The sequence below is a fragment of the Pan paniscus genome, chromosome 4 (genome assembly GCF_029289425.2).
Source record: "Pan paniscus chromosome 4, NHGRI_mPanPan1-v2.0_pri, whole genome shotgun sequence".
Taxonomy (NCBI): Eukaryota; Metazoa; Chordata; class Mammalia; order Primates; family Hominidae; genus Pan; species Pan paniscus.
Genome location: NC_073253.2, coordinates 40,404,599 through 40,424,063, shown reverse-complemented (window position 1 = coordinate 40,424,063; position 19,465 = coordinate 40,404,599). Strand labels below are relative to the sequence as shown.

The 19,465-nt window shown below is 41.8% G+C and overlaps 1 long non-coding RNA gene across 1 annotated transcript; it reads right to left on the bottom strand.

The window, feature by feature from the left end:
- Positions 1-11,021: 11,021 nt before the first annotated feature.
- Positions 11,022-15,498, bottom strand: LOC129397762 (uncharacterized). Its single transcript, XR_008625364.1, has 2 exons — positions 14,442-15,498; positions 11,022-12,715 (listed from the first exon to the last, which is right to left on the bottom strand). It is a non-coding gene; the product is annotated as an uncharacterized LOC129397762 (long non-coding RNA).
- Positions 15,499-19,465: the final 3,967 nt, after the last annotated feature.

The following is a 19,465-nucleotide window of genomic DNA, read 5'->3' as shown; positions in this document are numbered from 1 at the left end:
TTGTAGATTTCTGTTAGGTGACATCAACAGAGGGTAAAAGGAAATTATAACTTAAAAAATATTTCTATCTCAAAATAAAGTTTCTTTGAATAACTTTCATTCAATGATTATTTATTGAGAATCAATGACATGCAAAGCCTTGTGCTAGAGCTGTGGGATTTTTAAAAAATGGCTGGGAAATGGCTCTTACCCTCAAAGTTGTTTCAGTCTAGTTAAGAGATACAAAGAATTAGAGATAAAACAGGGCAGAAATAAATGCCAAAGTGGAAGAAACAAAGTGTATGGGAACACTGAGGAGATTAACACTGGTGAAGAGGGTGGGAATGGGGAGTCTTCATGGAGAAACCAGGATTTGAACGCAGTTTGAAGAATGAGCAGGATTTCAGAAGGTGGAGAAGTTGGGAAGGGGCAGAGTCCCAGTCTGGGGAACAGTAGGAGCCACTGTTGATACTTGGAGAGGTATCCATCCAATCTATCCATCTCTCTGTCTCTGTCTCTCTCTCTCTGTTCCTCTCTCTATATAGTGTGTATGTAAATTATATACATACATATATAATACATGTTACATATCTGTATACATAAAATAAAATCTTGAGATCCTCAACTCACCATGCCAAAGGGAAAGTTAAGCTTGGGACCTGAGTCACACAAAAACTGCTTTCCTTTAGTTCACAGATAGCTGTAATTTCACATGCTTACTTTGTCTTATGTAAACTGTAGATGTGAGCACAAGTCAAATGTGTAATTGCCTTTTCCCTGACTCCTTTTTTTCACATGTAAAATGTAGATTCACTGGGCGCTTAAAGAAAAAAAAAGGCCTCACAAGAATATGACCGCTTGCCTCATTACCTACCCTCTGCCACTTCTTCCCCTTTCCTCCTTCCCTTCCTGCTCACTATTTCCCCTTTAAATATTGAAGTCCTCCGAACCCTCTTTTGAGGGTTTCCTCTTCTTTTCATATCCTTTGCCCATTTTTCTATTGGGTTATTTTTATTTATCGTTTTGCAAGACAAAGCACAGGACACAGATCCTACTGTGACTTGTGTTTCTTCTTCCTGGGTGTGTCCTCAACCTTGACAAAATAAACCTCTAAATCAATTATTTGCCTCAGTCACTTTTTGGTTTACACATTACATATGGGTTATATACATATACATATGTACATGTATATACACATCACATAGGAATAAACTAAGCAATTGTTTGGGTATATAATTACATATATATTTGATATATTTATGGAGGACCTATCTAATGTCTCTAATATACTGTGTCTATTTATTTATACATTCACATATATGTTTGTGTGTCGCGGGGGTGTGGGGTATGTTTACTCTTTTCCCCCCCTTTTTGAGACAGTCTCACACTGTCGCCCAGGCTGGAGTGCAGTGGCTCCACTGCAGCTCACTGCAGCCTCAACCTTCCCAAGTTCAGGTGATCCTCCTGCCTCAGCCTCCCAAGTTGCTGGGACTACAGGCATGCACCACTACATCTGGCTAATTTTGCTATTTTTTTCTTCTTCTTCTTTTTTTTTTTTTTTAGAGAGATGGGGTTTTGCCATGTTGCCCAGCCTGGTCTCAAACTCCTGAGCTCAAGTGATCGTCTCCTCCCACCTCAGCCTCCCAAAGTGCGGAAATTACAGGCAAGAGCTGCACCCAGCCATGTTTACTCTCTAATGTGTGTTGTTTTTATTCAAAAACTGCAGTGCTCCCTTGCCTGAGACCTTTTGCAGACTTCCCATCACTTACCGGGTTAAGTGCAAGCTCTTTGCCTGTTGCGCCAAGCCTATGTGGTCAGGGCTCCGTTTGCCTCTGTCTCCAGCCTTCTCTTGAGCCACTCTGGCCACTTTTCAGAGGGATCTACAGTGGGGGAACGAAAGAAAGAATGCTCCTCCTGAGCACCTTCTTCCAAAGTGGAGTCCTTTCAGCAGTTGTTTTCAAGATTAATATGTCAACAAGACTACTGTTACAGGGATAATGAAAAGACCTTAGGGAAGCAGCATGAAAGCAAGACTGTGACCATGCAGAGAGGGAGCCAAAGGGCAATGCCTGCTTTATGGGCTCCCTCCCACACAACCCAGAGACAGAGCCACCTCCTCCCAGACTGACTTCCCCATGTTTGGACTTGGCTTTGATGCTGCTGTAGTCATACTGAGAACTTTATAAACTGCCCCTAGGTCCTTGAACAAGCCCAGCTGTTTCACATCTCTGTGACTGTACTCATTTTCATCCCTCAAGCTTGAATGCCCTTACCTACATGGTCTGCTAGGCAAACTCTAATCATCTTTCAAAACTCAGCTCATGCAACATTGTTTTTTTCCATGTGGGGACCACAGTGAGATATTCCCCACCCAGTGATTTAGAAATAAGATTGCCACAAAATAACACAAGCAAACCACATATATCATAAACGCGATTAGCCCTCTGGAGGAGAAAACCAAGCAATTGTGTATAAATATGTAAAGAATTTAGAAATTCTCTAATTTCAAAAAGAAAAAAAGGAGAAAGTGGTGTTGGATACTCTCAAGGACAGAATATGGAAAGAACTCCAATGTAATAAACAGAAAACCATTAATTAATTGTATTTGCCTTGATTACAGCGAGATCATGTGAAGAAAAGGGTCTGGTAAACCCAGGAAACACAGAGTTAGGGTGGGGATGGGGGTAGATGGGTACACATCATTAATTTCCACTGCTATATATTAGCCTAGCATATGAAATCAATTATAATTTATCTTCTACTGGTAGAAATTAAGATGGTTTTCAATAGTTAGCCATAATAAACAATGCTCAATGAGCATTTCATTCATGTCTCCTTGTGCTCATGAGCTCATATTTTCTTTCTTGAGACGGAGTTTCACTCTTGTCACCCAGGCTGGAGTACAATGGCGCGATCTCGGCTCACTGCAACTTCTACCACCCTGGTTCAAGCGACTGTCCTATCTCAGCCTCCCAAGTAGCTGGGATTACAGGTGCATCACCACACACAGCTAAGTTTGTATTTTTAGTAGGGACGGAGTTTCACCATATTGGCCAGGTTAGTCTCAAACTCCTGACCTCAGGTGATTCGTCTGCCTCGGCCTCCTAAAGTGCTGGGATTCGAGGCGTGAGCCACTGTGCCCAGCCTCATATTTTCTTTTTTTTTTTCTCTTCTTTAAAATCAAGACAGGGTCTTGCTCTGTCTCTCAGGCTGAAGTACAGTGGGGTGATCATGGCTCACTGCAGCCTTAACCTCCTGGGCTCAAGTGATCTTCCCACCTTGGCCTCCCAAAGTGGAGATTATAAGCGTAGGATTGTAAGCGTGAGCCACTGTGTCTGGCCTAGCTCATATTTTCCCAGGGTATGTGTTCAGGAGTGGGATTACTGAATAATAAAGTGTGAACATATTCATCTTTATTAGATAAGGTCAAATTGTTCTTTAAAGTGGTTGCACCAGTTTATGCGGCCACCAACAGTGTAATAGTGTTCTTGTTACAGAAATGAAAGACGCCTGAGGAAAATGTAAGCAGAGAGGCTTTTTGTGGTTGACCTAGAGTGATGCATGAAGTAGGTATTCAGAGTAACATTTTGCATTATAGTGAGAAACAATCTGAATTTTAGTAGTAAATTGTTTTACCAATTGTACATTTATGTAATAAATTAATAAAATGCTGTAAGTTTAAAAAACAAACAAAAACAAAAAACAAAAACAACAACAAAAAATAGCGTTCTTGTTGTTCTGTATTCTTACCAACACTTGGTATTGTCAGACTTAAATGTTTGATAATTGGATGCAATGGAAATGCTATCTCATTACTGTTCTACTTTGCATTTCTTTGGTTAGTACTGAGATTTCACATCTTTTTATATGGCTATGGCCACTTGAATTTCCTCTTATTTCCATATCCTTTGCCCACTTTTGTACTGGATTATTTTTATTCTATTTATTGTTTTGTGGGAATTCCATATGTCTATGTATGTATTGTGAGAGAGAGAGAGAGAGTGTGTGTGTGTGTGTGTGTGTGTGTGTGTGTTGGGTTTATTCTCCTGGTTCATAGCTTGCTTATTCATTTAAAAAAAAAACCTCTCTGTTCCTCAATTTTCCCATCTGTAAATGTGTATGTAAATTATATACATTATTAAACAATGTATGTAATGTCCTATAACAGTACCTAGCATATTAGAAAACACAATATAAACATTTGTTTGTATTATTATCAGCATCTTTGGATGAAGTTTTAATTATTTTTAAAGTATCTTTTAATAAATAGAGAAATTAAAATTTTAATGCCTACATTTATAAATATTTTCCTCTATAGCTTATGCTTTTTATATCTAACACTGGCTTTTTATATTTACTCTATGCTTTGCCCATTCTCTTTTTTTTTTTTTTTTGAGATGAAGTCTCACTCTTTTTTCCCCAGGCTGAAGTGCAATGGCACGATCTCGGCTTACTGCAACCTCCGCCTCCCAGGTTCCAGCGATTCTCCTGCCTCAGCCTCCCGAGTAGCTGGGATTACAGGCACCTGCCACCACACCTGACTAATTTTTGTATTTTTAGTAGAGACGGAGTTTCACCATGTTGGCCAGGCTGGTCTCAAACTCCTGACCTCAGGTGATCCGCTCGCCTCAACCTCCCAAAGTGCTGGGATTACAGGCATGAGCCACCGCGCCCGGCCAATGCTTTGCACATTCACGAAGTGTTTTCACTAATTGCAAACTTTCCCATCAAACACTCTAGAATCTATTATAATTGGGGGAATATGGAGAATACCTAAATCATTTCCTGAGTGTTTTAAAGGATGATGATTGCTTTTCTAGATATCATCATGAATACCAAAGCCATGCTTTTGTTCACTGAGTTTAACTCCCTAAAACAAGGGTTTTTAAAATCATGATGTCTTGTTGAACACATACTGGTGGTTCTTGTATGGTATTCAAATTTTAAATTTCTATTTCTGTATGTGCTTTTTTTCTTAGAGACAGGGTCTTGCTCTATCACCCAGACTGGAGTGCAGTGGTGCAGTTATAGCTCACAGCAGCCTCAAACTCTTTGGCTCAAGTGATCGCCCTGCCTTAGCCTTCTACATAGGTAGGACTACAGGCACACACCATCACACTTGGCTAATTAAAAAAAAAAATGTTTTTATAGAGACAGGGTCTTGCTATATTCCCCAGGCTGGTCTTGAACCCTTGGGCTCACGTGATACCCCCTGCCTTGACCTCCTGAGTAGCTGGGCCACCAAGCCCCACCTTTTTGTTTCTGTTATTTTCTTCCCCCATTTTTTCCCAGCATTGCAAATGCCCCCATCTTTTCAAATGCTGATATTTTACATATATACCAGAATTATTCTTCTTTTACTCTTGTAAATCTTACTAGACTGCAACAAATACATAAATACTTTAACAAAGACCACGTCTGTTCAGTGAGCTGAGTTGATTTGCTGTTCTGTGAAATAAAACCTTACACAACACATTAGCTATGTATTGTAGTCATCTTGCAATGTCACTCTTAGCGGTGAAAATCACTTCCAGAACCCTCAGTGGTGGATTATTTCCTTCTGTTCTATTGAAGACATTATAATACTTGTTGGGAAAATTTCATGGCTACAAAAGTGGTAGCAGTCACTATTCAGTGGAATTGTTGGCAGATACAGAGCAACCCTGTTGAAACACAGAGAGATCAAGACGGGCTATAAGCCACAAAACTTCACAGGACAACTTTGATACCTGAAATAAATGCTGTGGAAGTTCCAAAGCTCCTTCCTGAAGAGAAGTCCTGCTTTGCCTAGATACCTCAGGGATTTGTCTCCAGAGCTCCAGTGGTTTCTGCTTAGCCATAAATTTTAAGAATTTTAGCTTTCATGATTAGTTGTCTACTTTGCCACCTTCTTGGGATTTACAAAGAAAAGTGCTTGCACACCAAACCCTCCTCAGAGAATATATACGGAATTTTCTGTCATTCAATTTATATCAGAAATTTAGCCCAAATAATATATATTCCAGGAAGATTACTGTATTAGTCCATTCTCGCATTGCTATAAAGAAAATCTGAGACTGGGGAATTTATAAACAAAAGAGGTTTAATTGGCTCATGGTTCTGCAGGCTGTGCAAGAAGCATGCAGCATCTACTTCTGGAGAGGCCTCAGGGAGCTTTTACTCCTGGCAGAAGGCAAAAGAAGAGCAGGTGTCTTACATGGCAGAAGCAGAAGCAAGAGAGTAAAGGGGGAGGTGCTACACACTTTTAAACAACCACATCTCATAAGAACTCACTCACTGTTGCAAGGACAGTACCAAGGGAATGGTGCTAAGCCATTCATGCAAAATTCCCCCGCATGATCCAATCACCTCCCAACAGGCCCCATTCCAACATTGGGGATCACCTCTCCCACCAGGCCCCGCCTCAGATATTGGGGATTACAATTTTTTTTTTTTTTTTTTGAGATAGAGTCTTGCTCTGTCATCCAGGCTGGAGTGTAGTGGTGCAATCCCAGCTCACTGCAACCTCTGCCTCCTGGGTTCAAGCAATTCTCCTGCCTCAGCCTCCCAAGTAGCTGAGATTACAGGTGCATGCCACCAAGCCTGGTTAATTTTTGTATTTTTAGTAGAGCTGGGGGTTGGTCAGGCTGGTCTCGAACTCCCGACCTCAGGTGATCCACCCACCTTGGCCTCCCAAAGTGCTGGGATGACAGGCGTGAGCCACCATGCCTGGCCCCCTGAAAAGAGTTTTAAAGGAACTGATATATTTATTTCTTTCCAATTGTGAGACCCATATAATAGAATACATTTACCTTGTTTCCCTGGCCAGGAAGTTCATCTCCCAATTTAAATTTCAATCATAGCTTCTGTGTTAAATGTTTGTCATTAGCACATGTGGGTTCTATTTTCACCTTGGTCCTGATTTTCTATCCCTATTTTCTTGTCTTACATTATGTCCCAGATGTCTGTCTGGGTGATCTGAGTGATCACTGGACCTGATCACTCTTCAGATATTCAGAATCACTTACTGTCTTCTCAACATCTCAATTAGGATGTCTACAAGAATCTCAAACTCAAAATGTCTAAAACTGCACCAATTCCCCACCTAAAAACAATGAACAAACAAAACCCAGCTCTCTTCTTCCTCTGCTTTTCCCAACCCCAAAGAATGTTAATACCATCCGATAGCCCAAGTCAGAACTTTTTTTTTTGAGATGAGGTCTCACTCTTGTCCCCCAGGCTGGAGTGAGTGCGATGGCACGATCTCAGCTCACTGCAACCTTCGCCTCCCAGCTTTAAGCAATTCTCCTGCCTCAGCCTCCCAAGTAGCTGGGATTACAGGTACCTGCCACCTTGCCTGGCTAATTTTTGTATTTTTAGTAGAGATGGGGTTTCACCATGTTGGTCAGGCTGGTCTTGAACTCCTGACCTCAGGTGATCCACCCGCCTCCTCCTCCCAAAATGCTGGGATTACAGGTGTGAGCCACCATACCCAGCCAATAATTCTTTTTATTTATTTATTTATTTATTTATTTTTTATTATTATTATACTTTAAGTTTTAGGGTACATGTGCACAATATGCAGGTTAGTTACATATGTATACATGTGCCATGCTGGTGTGCTGCACCCATTAACTCGTCATTTAGCATTAGGTATATCTCCTAAAGCTATCCCTCCCCACTCCCCAAGAATTCTTAGTCATCCTTAATCCTTCTCTTTTTCTCATGCTCTGTGTCTGTCAGGATTTGCTAGGTTATGCTGCAGTAACAAACAGCCCCAACTCTCAATGGCTTAACACAACAGAAGTTTATTTCTCATCCTAACTACTGAGTTAGAGCAGACGCTCTGCTCCACTCTCAAACCAACTCTAGGATCCAGGATGATGGAGCAGCCACAATCTGCAACATTTTTGTTTACCACAAGAGTCAGAAAAGAGTTCCAAAGGGTTTCCTGTTGGCAATTTGATGCTTAGCCCAGAAGTGACACATATTACCTCTGCTAGAGCTGTTAATAACTGGCTCAACCACCCAACCACAGTAGGTCAGAAAGTATAACACTATCAGGTGCCCAATAGAAAAATTAATAAGCAGCATTATTGACTACTACACTCAGGATGGACTCCCCAGAAGCAGACCCTAAGATGAAGATTCATGTGAGAGCAATTTATTAGGAAGTGTTTTGAGGAAAAAACAATAAGGAATCAGGGAAGAGAGACAGGGAAGGAAGGAAGCCAAGCAAGTGTTCAACAGCAAACAAAATCCCATAGAGGATAAGGTAGGCTCAATCCCACAGAGCAATTCTGGAGACAGTCATACCTCAGAGCGGTCTGGACTGGGGCAAGGAAGCTGGAGACTTTAAACTTCTGTACCAGGAGTCATTTGTAGGGCCCTTGCCAGGGAGATGTAAACCCTAGGCATTTCTGGATCTCCTTGCAGATATTGGCTGTTGGAAGTGAAAACATGGCATGAAATTGGTAAAGGGATCCAAAAGCACAAAGGTGGAGCATTAATACACTTCTGTTACACAAACCCCAATCCTATAAATCACATTATCCTACTAGCTCTATATCCCATACATTTCCTAAATCATCCATTTTTCTCTATTCTCTAGTTGTCCCTCCCTCAAGTACCCCTTGAGCCTGTCATCCTTGGTCTTCTGCCCTATTGCAACCAGGATACTGAACTGCACTTTTGATATCTCTAATCTACTCTTCACACTGTAGTCAGATTGTTTTTTCTGATCCAAGTGGCTTTTCCCTGGTGATATCTCAAATTCATCATGCCTGCTTTCTATTCAGCATACAATCCCCATTAAGCAGATGAGAAAACTGAGGCACAGAGAAGTTAAGTAACTTGCCAATAGTCATTCAGTTAGTAACTGGCAGAGCCAGACTATGAATCTAGTATCCATTAACCCCAAAGCCTTTCCTATTGTATTTCACTGATCCTGGATTGTGATTAATTTCCCCACTTTGTCCTGATTACTACCAGTTCTATAAGCTTCACATACAATTTGTTTAAAACCAAATTTATCATCTTACTTACCTCCCTCACCAAATGCCTCTGCTCCTGAGATTCCAATGTCAATAATGGCCCTGCCATCCTTTGGTGTTACGCTTGACTCTTCCTTCTTCTTTCTCTATTGTTTGAAGTTATTTCCACAGTTATTGTACTTCTGACTCCTAATGCCCATTGCTGCAGGTAGGGCTGGCTTTATATGCCCTAAGCTGTGGTATACAGAGTACCCAACAAGTACCCATATGTGGGAGGTCCTGGAGCTGTGCCCAAAGAGGGCTCATTAGCAGTAGATAGCATTCCAACAATACTCTGCGCCAAGAAATGAGATCAGAATCCAGGGAATGAAGCCAAACTTGGCTAGTCTGTTGCCAAGCTGGAAGTTCTTGGACACGGTTATAAGCAAAGGGAAAGACGCCAGTAGAGAGGGAGAGATTGACTGATGATGAAACTGAGAGAAGCAGTAATGGATGGGGCAGACTCCTGGGGGAGGCGATCAAAAGGATCGCCATATGTCTCCTTGGGAGTGGGCTGGTTCTGATGATTGGGGTCTTGGGGAGAGGGAGTTATATGCATGGCATATACTAGGTGCTCAAAATAGTACTGAGAGGCCTTAATGAAAATATCTGTCCTTGAAGATCGAGACCATCCTGGGCAACATGGTGAAACTCCGTGTCTACTAAAAATACAAAAAATAGCTGGATGTGGTGGTGGGCGCCTGTAATCCCAGCTACTCGGGAGTCAGAGCCAGGAGAATGGCTTGAACTCAGGAGGCGGAGGTTACAGTGAGCTAAGATCATGCTACTGCACTCTAGCCTGGTGACAGAGGAAGACTGTCTCAAAAAAAAAAAAAAAAAAGAAAAGGAAATATCTGTCCTCTGTTCCTGGAGGCAACTATTTTGAACTAACTTAGCTTAAAAACAAAAAAAAAAACAAAAAAAAACAAAAACAAACAAACAAAAAAACCCCTGACATTTACTTTCATATTTCTAAGTAGTATACTTATATTATTTCTTGACTTATCAACTTGAAACTACTAATTTCCTATTAGGTGGATGGATCACTTTGTCTGTTATATTACTACCCTCTACTTCTCCTCCTCTTTCCCCACAGTTTAAAAAACTCTTGGATAAATCAGTAGTCCGTGTAATATGTAAATATGTACTGTCAATGTAACTATGGTTTGGTGATGATCCTATTCGTTGTATATTTTATCTTGTACAAATTTTTTTTTTCTGGAATTAATAGTTTAAGACATTATGTATTCCATGTACCTATCTTTAATGTTTCCTGAAGTGGTCCATCTGCTCTGTCAATTTTTGAGGTTTTTTTCCCCCACCATGCTGAAGCATATTAGGTAATTGATCATTTCCATATTTTCTTGGAGTCCTCCCTCCCACAGTGCCTTTCCCACTGCTGCAGCCTGGACCGGTGCTGCAAAGCCCTAGTGCACAAGCTGTCACCCTGAGATCTTCTGTACTACCACACTGTTTCTTTTCTGTTGGGGCTCCTTTTTCTGGATCCAGTGAATTCTTTTCCTTGGTTTGGTCCACCCACATGGTTTGGTCCACCCACATACTTGATGCATGGTTTGGCTGGGTAATTTTAAGGGCAGTACTCCACTATCTTCCACTATCCAGTTGTGTTGAGAAGTCTTATGGCACTCTGCTTCTTGTTATTTTGTTATTTTAGAGGTGAGAGCGCTTTCTTAGAAAATAATGGTAGTCTCGCCGGGCACGGTGGCTCACGCCTGTAATCCCAGCACTTTGGGAGGCCGAGGCGGGTGGATCACGAGGTCAGGAGATCGAGACCATCCTGGCTAACACGGTGAAACCCCGTCTCTACTAAAAACACAAAAAATTAGCCGGGCGTGGTCGCGGGCGCCTGTAGTCCCAGCTACTCGGGAGGCTGAGGCAGGAGAATGGCGTGAACCCGGGAGGCGGAGCTTGCAGTGAGCCGAGATCGTGCCACTGCACTCCAGCCTGGGTGACAGACCGAAACTCCATCTCAAAAAAAAAAAAAGAAAAAGAAAAAAAAAAAAGAAGAAAAGAAAATAATGGTAGTCTCAGTTGACAGTGTTCAAATTGACTGTATTATGGACCAGTGGAGCTGGGAGGGACCCTCAGTGTCCCCTAGTTTAATACCCCTGTAATACAAAGAAGGTACCTGACATCCAGAGAAATGATGCGCCTTGTGTAAAGTTGTAGTTAGGACGGGACAGAGCCAGGACTCTAAATTCTGTCCTCCGGCCATAATTCCAAAACTTTCTCCAATGTTATGTATGCAGGCTAAAATGCTAAAAAAAAAAAAAAAAAAAAAAAAAAGCATTTGCGTTTTTGTTTCCTTTTGTTTTACTTTTTATTATGGCAAATTTCAAACATATACAGATACAGAATAGTTTAATGAATTCCCATGTTCTCATCACGCAGGTTCAAACATGAATACATGGCCAATTTTGTATCACTTAAACTCCTGCAGACAAGCCCTGCCCCATCCTGCTGTTTTGAATAAAATCCATCATGATATCTCACTGTAAAAAGGCCTGTTCTTTGCGAAAAAATAACCATAATATGATTGGTTGCTCTGCAGAGTTTTACAATTGCCTTTTTATTCCTGATGTCCTGAAATATTCACGATGTTAGACACTTAGAAGGGCCTTTCAATGTGGAGAGTCTGCATCCCTCTGGGAAATTTTCTTGTATTTTGCCTTGAAAATATTTCTATCTTTCCTTTTTTTCTTTTCTCTTTCTATAATTCTTGATCTTCTGGATTGATCCTCTACATTCATCTCCTTTCTGTTCTGTTTTTTATTTTTTATTCTTTGGATACGGAGTCTCGCTCTGTCGCCCAGGCCAGAGTGCGGTGGCATGATCTCGGCTTACTGCAACCTCCGCCTCCTAGGTTCAAGTGATTCTCCTGCCTCAGCTTACCGAGTAGCTGGGATTACATATGTGTGCAATCACGCCCGGCTAATTTTTGTATTTTTAGTAGAGACGGGGCTTCACCATGCTGGCCAGGCTGGTCTCGAACTCTTGAACTCTAGCGATCTGCCCATCTTGGCCTCCCAAAGTGCTGGGATTACAGGCATGAGCCACTGCGCCCAGCCCTGTTCTGTTTCTTTATCTCTATTTTTTCCCCATTTACTGGAAGATAAATGGCTTCCCAGCTTTTTGACTAAAATGTTCAATTTCAGCTTCCCTAAGTTTAAATTTCCAAGTGTTCTTTCTTGGCTTTATTTTTTATTTTTTATTTTAGACTGTCTCACTCTGTTGCCCAGGCTGGACTGCAGTGGTGTGATCTCAGGTCACTGCAACCTCTGCCTCCTGCATTCAAGTGATTCTCCTGCCTCAGACTCCCGAGTAGCTGGGACTACAGGCACCCACCACTATGCCCAGCTAATTTTTGTATTTTCAGTAGAGACAGGGTTTCACCATGATGGCCAGACTGCTCTCGAACTCCTGACCTCAGGTGATCTGCCCGCCTCGGCCTCCTAAAGTGCTGGGATTACAGGCGTGAGGCACCATATCCTTGGTTTATGGATGCAAAAACTTCTGTTATTTTCCCAATGGTATTATTTGCTTATAGGTTTTGTTTTCTTTTGTTCTTATTTGCTTCCATCAGGTTAATTTTTCTGCTTGTTTTGTTCTCTCTCTTCGTATTGGGATTTTATCAATTTTTTTTTGTTTCTAATATGCAATATGCAGCATCCAGATGCCATTTAAATATCAATATGAATTGTGACCTAAAAAATAGGAAGAAAAAAAAGAAAAGATACTGAATGATCAAGTTCAAAGAGGTGTAATAAGAATAATATACATGTGGGAAGAATCCTATGCAATGCCATTAAAATAACTTTGGAGCCATGCAGAAAGACAATTACAATATCTTAAGAAAGCCACAAAGGTAACATCTAAACAAGGAGCAAATAACAAGTTATAACCTATGTGAAGTAAAGTTAAAATGAAATAGCAGATTCAAATCAGACAGAAGAAGAGCTAATGTGTGACTTCAATCCAGAGAATGTGTAAGCCCACGACCAGTCCTTTTAAGGTAGAAAGCCCTATTTATAGGCTCATAATGTCTCAGTAGTGATTTATGAAAAAATCAAATTCTGAGTCTCAGCTAAAAAAATCTCTCTGGTTGATGTATAACTTCAGTAGGCTGAGATAAGGACCTCCATGTGCTTAGGTATAATTGTGTTTTTTTGTTTTTCTTAATTAAAAAAATTTATTATTATTATTTGAGTTGGACTCTCACTCTGTCACCCATGCTGGAGTGCAGTGGCGTGATCTTGGCTCACTGCAAACTCCGCTTCCCAGATTCAAGCCATTCTCCTGTCTCAGCCTCCTGAGTAGCTGGAACTACCAGCATGTGCCACCACGCCTGGCTAATTTTTGTATTTTTAGTAGAGACAGGGTTTCGCCATATTGGTCAGACCGGTCTTGAACTCCTGACTTCAGGTGATCCACCTATCTCGGCCTCCCAAAGTGCCAGGATTACAGGCATGAGCTACTGTTCCCGGCCAGGTATAATTGTTTTATGGATATCATTTGACTCTGGAAAAATTAGAATTTAGCATTAAAAATAAAGTATATGGCCGGGCATGGTGGCTCATACCTGTAATCCCGGCACTTTGGGAGGCCGAGATAGGTGGATCACCTGAAGTCAGGAGTTCAAGACCAGTCTGACCAATATGGCGAAACCCTGTCTCTACTAAAAATACAAAAATTAGCCAGGCGTGGTGGCACGTGCTTAGTCCCAGCTACTCAGGAGGCTGAGACAGGAGAATGGCTTGAATCTGGGAAGCGGAGTTTGCAGTGAGCCAAGATCACGCCACTGCACTCCAGTATGGGTGACAGAGTGAGAGTCCATCTCAAATACAAAAATACAAAAATTAGCCAGGTATGGTGGCGCATGCCTGTAATCCCAGCTACTCGGGAGGCTGAGGCAGGAGAATAGCTTGAACCCGGGAGGCAGAGATTGTAGTGAGCCAAGATCCTGCCAGGGCACTCCAGCCTGGGACAGAGCTAGACTCCGTCTCAAAAAAAACAAAAAGTATATTACATCTATAATATTAATATTCTTATGTTAAGATTAAAAATACATTATTAGGCTGGGCGCGGTGGCTCACGCCTGTAATCCCAGCACTTTGGGAGGCCAAGGCGGGCGGATCACGAGGTCAGGAGATCGAGACCATCCTGGTTAACACAGTGAAACCCTGTCTCTATTAAAGATACAAAAATTAGCCACGGGTGGTGGCGGGCGCCTGTAGTCCCAGCTACTCCGGAGTCTGAGGCAGGAGAATGGCATGAACCTGGGAGGCGGAGCTTGCAGCGAGCCGAGACCACGCCACTGCACTCCAGCCTGGGTGACGGGGCGAAACTCCGTCTCAAAAAAAAAAAAAAAAAAAAAAAGGACATCAGTTTTTTATTGTTGTATAACTAATTACCACAAACCCAGTGGCTTACGTGTATTACTGCATAGTTTCTGTGGATGAGGAGCCTAGGCTGGGTCTTCTGCTCAGGCCCTTACAAAGCTGTGCTCGAGTTACTGGTTGTATTTTGATCTAGAGGCTCAACTGAGGGAAAATTCACTTCCCAGCTCATTCAGGTTGTTAGCAGAAATCAATTCCTTGCTGTTTTGCAGCTGAGGACCCTGGCTTTTTGCTGGCTGTTGGCTGGAGGCCTGTATCAGGTTCTAGAGGCATCCACAGGTTCCTAGAAGAGTCCGCAGTTCCTTACCACACAGGCTTCTCCAACATGCCTGCTTATTCCATCAGGCCCACAAGGAGCATTTCACTTCTGTCTGCTGAAACAGAGTCTCATATAACATAACATAACATAACATAACATAACAACATAACATAACATAACAACAAAACAAACGTAACATAACATAATCACAGGAGTGACATCCCATCATCTTTTCCATATAATACAACCTGATCAAGGGACTGACATCCCATCACCAGTCCTGCCAACACTCAAGGGCAGGGAGTGTGGCAAAGCATGAATACCAAGAGATAAGGAATCACGGGCACTTACCTTACAGTCTGTCTGCTAAAAAGAATGATCTGTATATGTTTGGTACTTAAAGTCCCTGTAGTGTTTAAGAAAATTTGGCAAATTGGAGTATCTAAGAGACCAGCTTTGTGGTCCCAATTTAGAATGAATGAGTAATTGATTTAGATTTGGAATTTTGAGTTGAGTTGTAAGAGAGTTTTAATAAGTTTAGAAATTATATTGGACCATTTAAAACAACTTAACATCCACCATACTTATATGTTTACTGTCTTACAAATATTAGAATTTCTAAGTACTTGAAAGGGTAGCAGCAGCCAGTCTCCAAAGACGGCCACCATCAATGCATGTTCTTCGTGTATGTGCATTCTGCTCCTGATAACAAGAAGAGGAGTTTCCTTCTCCTCTCCTCTGGGCTGACCTTGTAACTGGCCCTGATCAAGAGAATGTGGCAGAAGGGACATTCTGGTCATTAAGCCCAGGCCCTGCAAGGACTGATAGCTTCTACTTTCTGCCTCTTACAGTGCTCTTTCTTGGAACCTAGCTGTTATGCCATGATAAAATAAATGATATACCTGATTGCAGAATATATAAAGAACTCTATTTATTTATTTATTTATTTATTTTGAGACAGAGTCTTGCTCTGTCACCCAAGCTGGAGTGCAGTGGTGTGATCTTGGGCTCACTGCAACCTCTGCCTCCCGAATTCAAGTGACTCTCCTGCCTCAGCCTCGCCAGTAGCTGGAACTACAGGCCCACGCCAGAACGCCCGGCTAATTTTTGTGCTTTTAGTAGAGACAGGGTTTCACCACGTTGGCCAGACTGGTCTTGAACTCCTAACCTCAAGTAATCTGCCCGCCTCCACCTCTTAAGTGTTGGGATTACAGGCGTGAGCCACCACACTCGGCCATATAAGGAATTCTTAAAACTCAATAACAAGAAGACAAACAACCTGGTTAAAATAAATGGGCAAATTTTTCAACAGACATTACTAAAGAAGATATAGGAATGGATAAAAAGCATATGAAAAGATGCTTGGCCAGTCATGGTGGTACACGTCTGTAATCCCAGCTACTCGGGAGGCTGAGGCAGAATTGCTTGAACCCGGGAGATCCCAGTAAGCTGAGATGGCACCGATGCACTCCAGCCTGGGCAACAGAGTGAGACTTCATCTAAAAAAAATGAAAAAAAGAAGAAAAGAAAAGGTGCTTAACATCATCAGTTATTAGGGAAATGCAAATTTGCAAATTAAAACCACAATGAGCTGCCTACCATTTCACACCTACTAGAATGGCTTTAGTTGAAAAGACAGACAATAACTAGTGTTCGTGAAGATGTAGAGAAAATGGAACCTTCCTTCATGGCTGAGACAAAGTAAAATGTTGTAGCTACTTTGGATAAAAGTTTGCCAGTTTCTTAAAAAGTTAAACATGTGTACTAAACATGGCTTTTTATTCTGATGTTTTGACATCAGGGGCCTTACAGATCCTGTGTAGACTGCAACTCCCAGGGCTAGCCAACACCTAGAAATAGCAAACAACTCATCTTCCATGTGCAAACCAATGAATCCTAAGCCTATTTCCTAATTACCTCCTCAGTTGAGCTCTCACACATCTTGCCACTATTCCCCTGCCCTAATCACCTCAGGGCTGGGTGCCAGATAATTACAAATATTCTCTATGCCCCAGAGTTCAGTTCAAATTGGCCAATCCTAAACCTGCTTACCTGGCCTCACCTGTTCCTGGGGAAACCAGAATAAAGGCTCTTGCTCCCGCTGTCCCGACTGACCCTGCCGCTCCCCCATGTGGCCTGGCATGGTGGAGCACACACTCTCCTGTCCTGGGAACTGTCTCAGTCTGTCTTTTCAAGAGCAGTCATCTCCTGATCTGTTGGCCTCTCCATACCTGGATAAAAATAAAATCAACATTTTAAAGCAATATGTTTACCATATGATCCAGCAATTTCATTCTTAGGTATTTACCCCAGTGAAATGAAAACATATTTCTATACAAAAATCTATACATGAATGCTCATAGCAGCATTATACGTAATAACTACAAAGTGGAAACCACCCACATATCCATCCAATGATGAATAGAGAAACAAAATGTGTTCTATCCATACAATGGAATACTTACTCAGAAATGAAAGGACTGAACTATTTATAAATGCTAAAACATAGATGAACCTGAAAATAATTATGAGTGAAAGGAACCAGGCACAAAAGACCACACACTGTATGATCACTTTTATAGAAATGTTCAGAAAAGACAAATCTATGGAGAAAAAAGAGTACATTTGTGATGGCCTTGGAGCTGCAGTGGGAACAGGGGTTGACTGCTAACGAGCATGATGGTTTTTTTTAGGATTATACAAATATTCATAAATATTCTAAAACTGGATTGCAGTGATGAACAGTCTGTAAGTTTGTTAACCATCATTGAATTGTACACTTAAAATAGGTGAGTTTCTTTTTTTTTTTAAGATTTTCTTTTTAATTATACTTTAAGTTCTGGGGTACATGTGCAGAATGTGCAGGTTTGTTACATAGCTACATGTGTGCCATGGTGGTTTGCTGCACCCAACAACCTGTAAATTTTTTTTTTTTTTTGAGATGGAGTCTCACTCTGTTGCCCAGGCTGGAGTGCAGTGGCACAACCTCGGCTCAACTGCAACCTCCACCTCCCGGGTTCAAGTGATTCTCCTGCCTCGGCCTCCCGAGTAGCTGGGATTACAGGCACACACCACCACACCCAGCTAATTTCTGTATTTTTAGTAAAGACGGGGTTTCACCATATTGGTGAGGCTGGTCTTGAACTCCTGACCTCATGATTCGCCCGCCTTGGCCTCCCAAAGTGCTGGGATTACAGGCATGAGCCACCATGCCCGGCCAACCTGTAATCTACATTAGGCATTTCTCCTAACGCTATCCACCCCCTAGCCTCCCATCCCCCAGCAGGCCCTGGTGTGTGATGCCCACTCCCGTGTCCATGTGTTCTTTGTTCAACTCCCACTTATGAGTGAAAACCTGCGGTGTTTGGTTTTCTGTTCCTGTTAGTTTGCTGAGAATGATGGTTTCCACCTTCACCCATGGCCCTGCAAAGGACATGAACTCATCCTTTTTTATGGCTGCATAGTATTCCATGGTGTATATGTGCCACATTTTCTTTATCCAGTCTATCATTGATAGGCATTTGGGTTGATTCCAAGTCTTTGCTATTGTGAACTGTGCCGCAATAAACATATGTGTGCATGTGTCTTTACAGTAGAATAATTTATAATCCTTTGGGTATATACCCAGTAATGGGATTGCTGGGTCGAATGGTATTTCTAGTTCTAGATCCTTAAGTAATCACCACACTGTCTTCCACAATGGTTGAACTAATTTATACTCCCACCAACAGTGTAAAAACATTCCTATTTCTCCACATCCTCTCTAGCATCTGTTGTTTCCTGACTTTCTGATGATTGCCATTCTAACTGGAGTGAGATAGTATCTCATTGTGGTTTTGATTTGCATTTCTCTAATGACCAGTGATGATGAGGTATTTTTCATATGTTTGTTGGCTGCATAAATGTCTTCTTTAGAGAAATGTCTGTTCATATCCTTCGCCCACTTTTTGATGGGGTTGTTTGTTTTCTTCTTGTGAATTTGTTTAAGTTCTTCGTCGATTCTGGATATTAGCCCTTTGTCAGATGGATAGATTGTAAAAATTTTCTCCCATTCTGTAGGTTGCCTGTTCACTCTGATGATAGTTTCTTTTGCTGTGCAGAAGCTCTTAAATTAGATCCCGTTTGTCAATTTTGGCTTTTGTTGCTATTGCTTTTGGTGTTTTCACCATGAAGTCTTTGCCCATGCCTATGTGCTGAATGGTATTGCCCAGGTTTTCTTCTAGGATTTTCTTTTTTTTTTTTTTGAGACCGAGTTTCGCTCTTGTTGCCCAGACTGGAGTGCAGTGGCGCGATCTTGGCTCACCGCAACCTCCACCTCCCAGGTTCAAGCGATTCTCCTGGCTCAGCCTCCCACTTCCTGAGTAGCTGGGATTACAGGCATGTGCCACCATGCCCAGCTATTTTTTTTTGTATGTTTAGTAGAGACGGGGTTTCTCCATGTTGGTCAGGCTGGTCTCGAACTCCCGACCTCAGGTGATCCGCCCACCTTGGCCTCCCAAAGTGCTGGGATTACAGGCATGAGCCACCGTGCCCAGCCCCTCTTCTAGGGTTTTCATGGTTTTAGGCCTTGTGCTTAAGTCTTTAATCCATCTTGAGTTAATTTTTGTATAAGATGTAAGGAAGGGATCCAGTTTCAGGCTTCTGCACATGGCTAGCCAGTTTTCCCAACACCATTTATTAAATAGGAAATCCTTTCCCTATTGGTTGTTTCTGTCACGTTTGTCAAAGATCAGATGGTTATAGATGTGTGATGTTTTCTCTGAGGCCCCTGTTCTATTCCATTGGTCTATATATCTGTT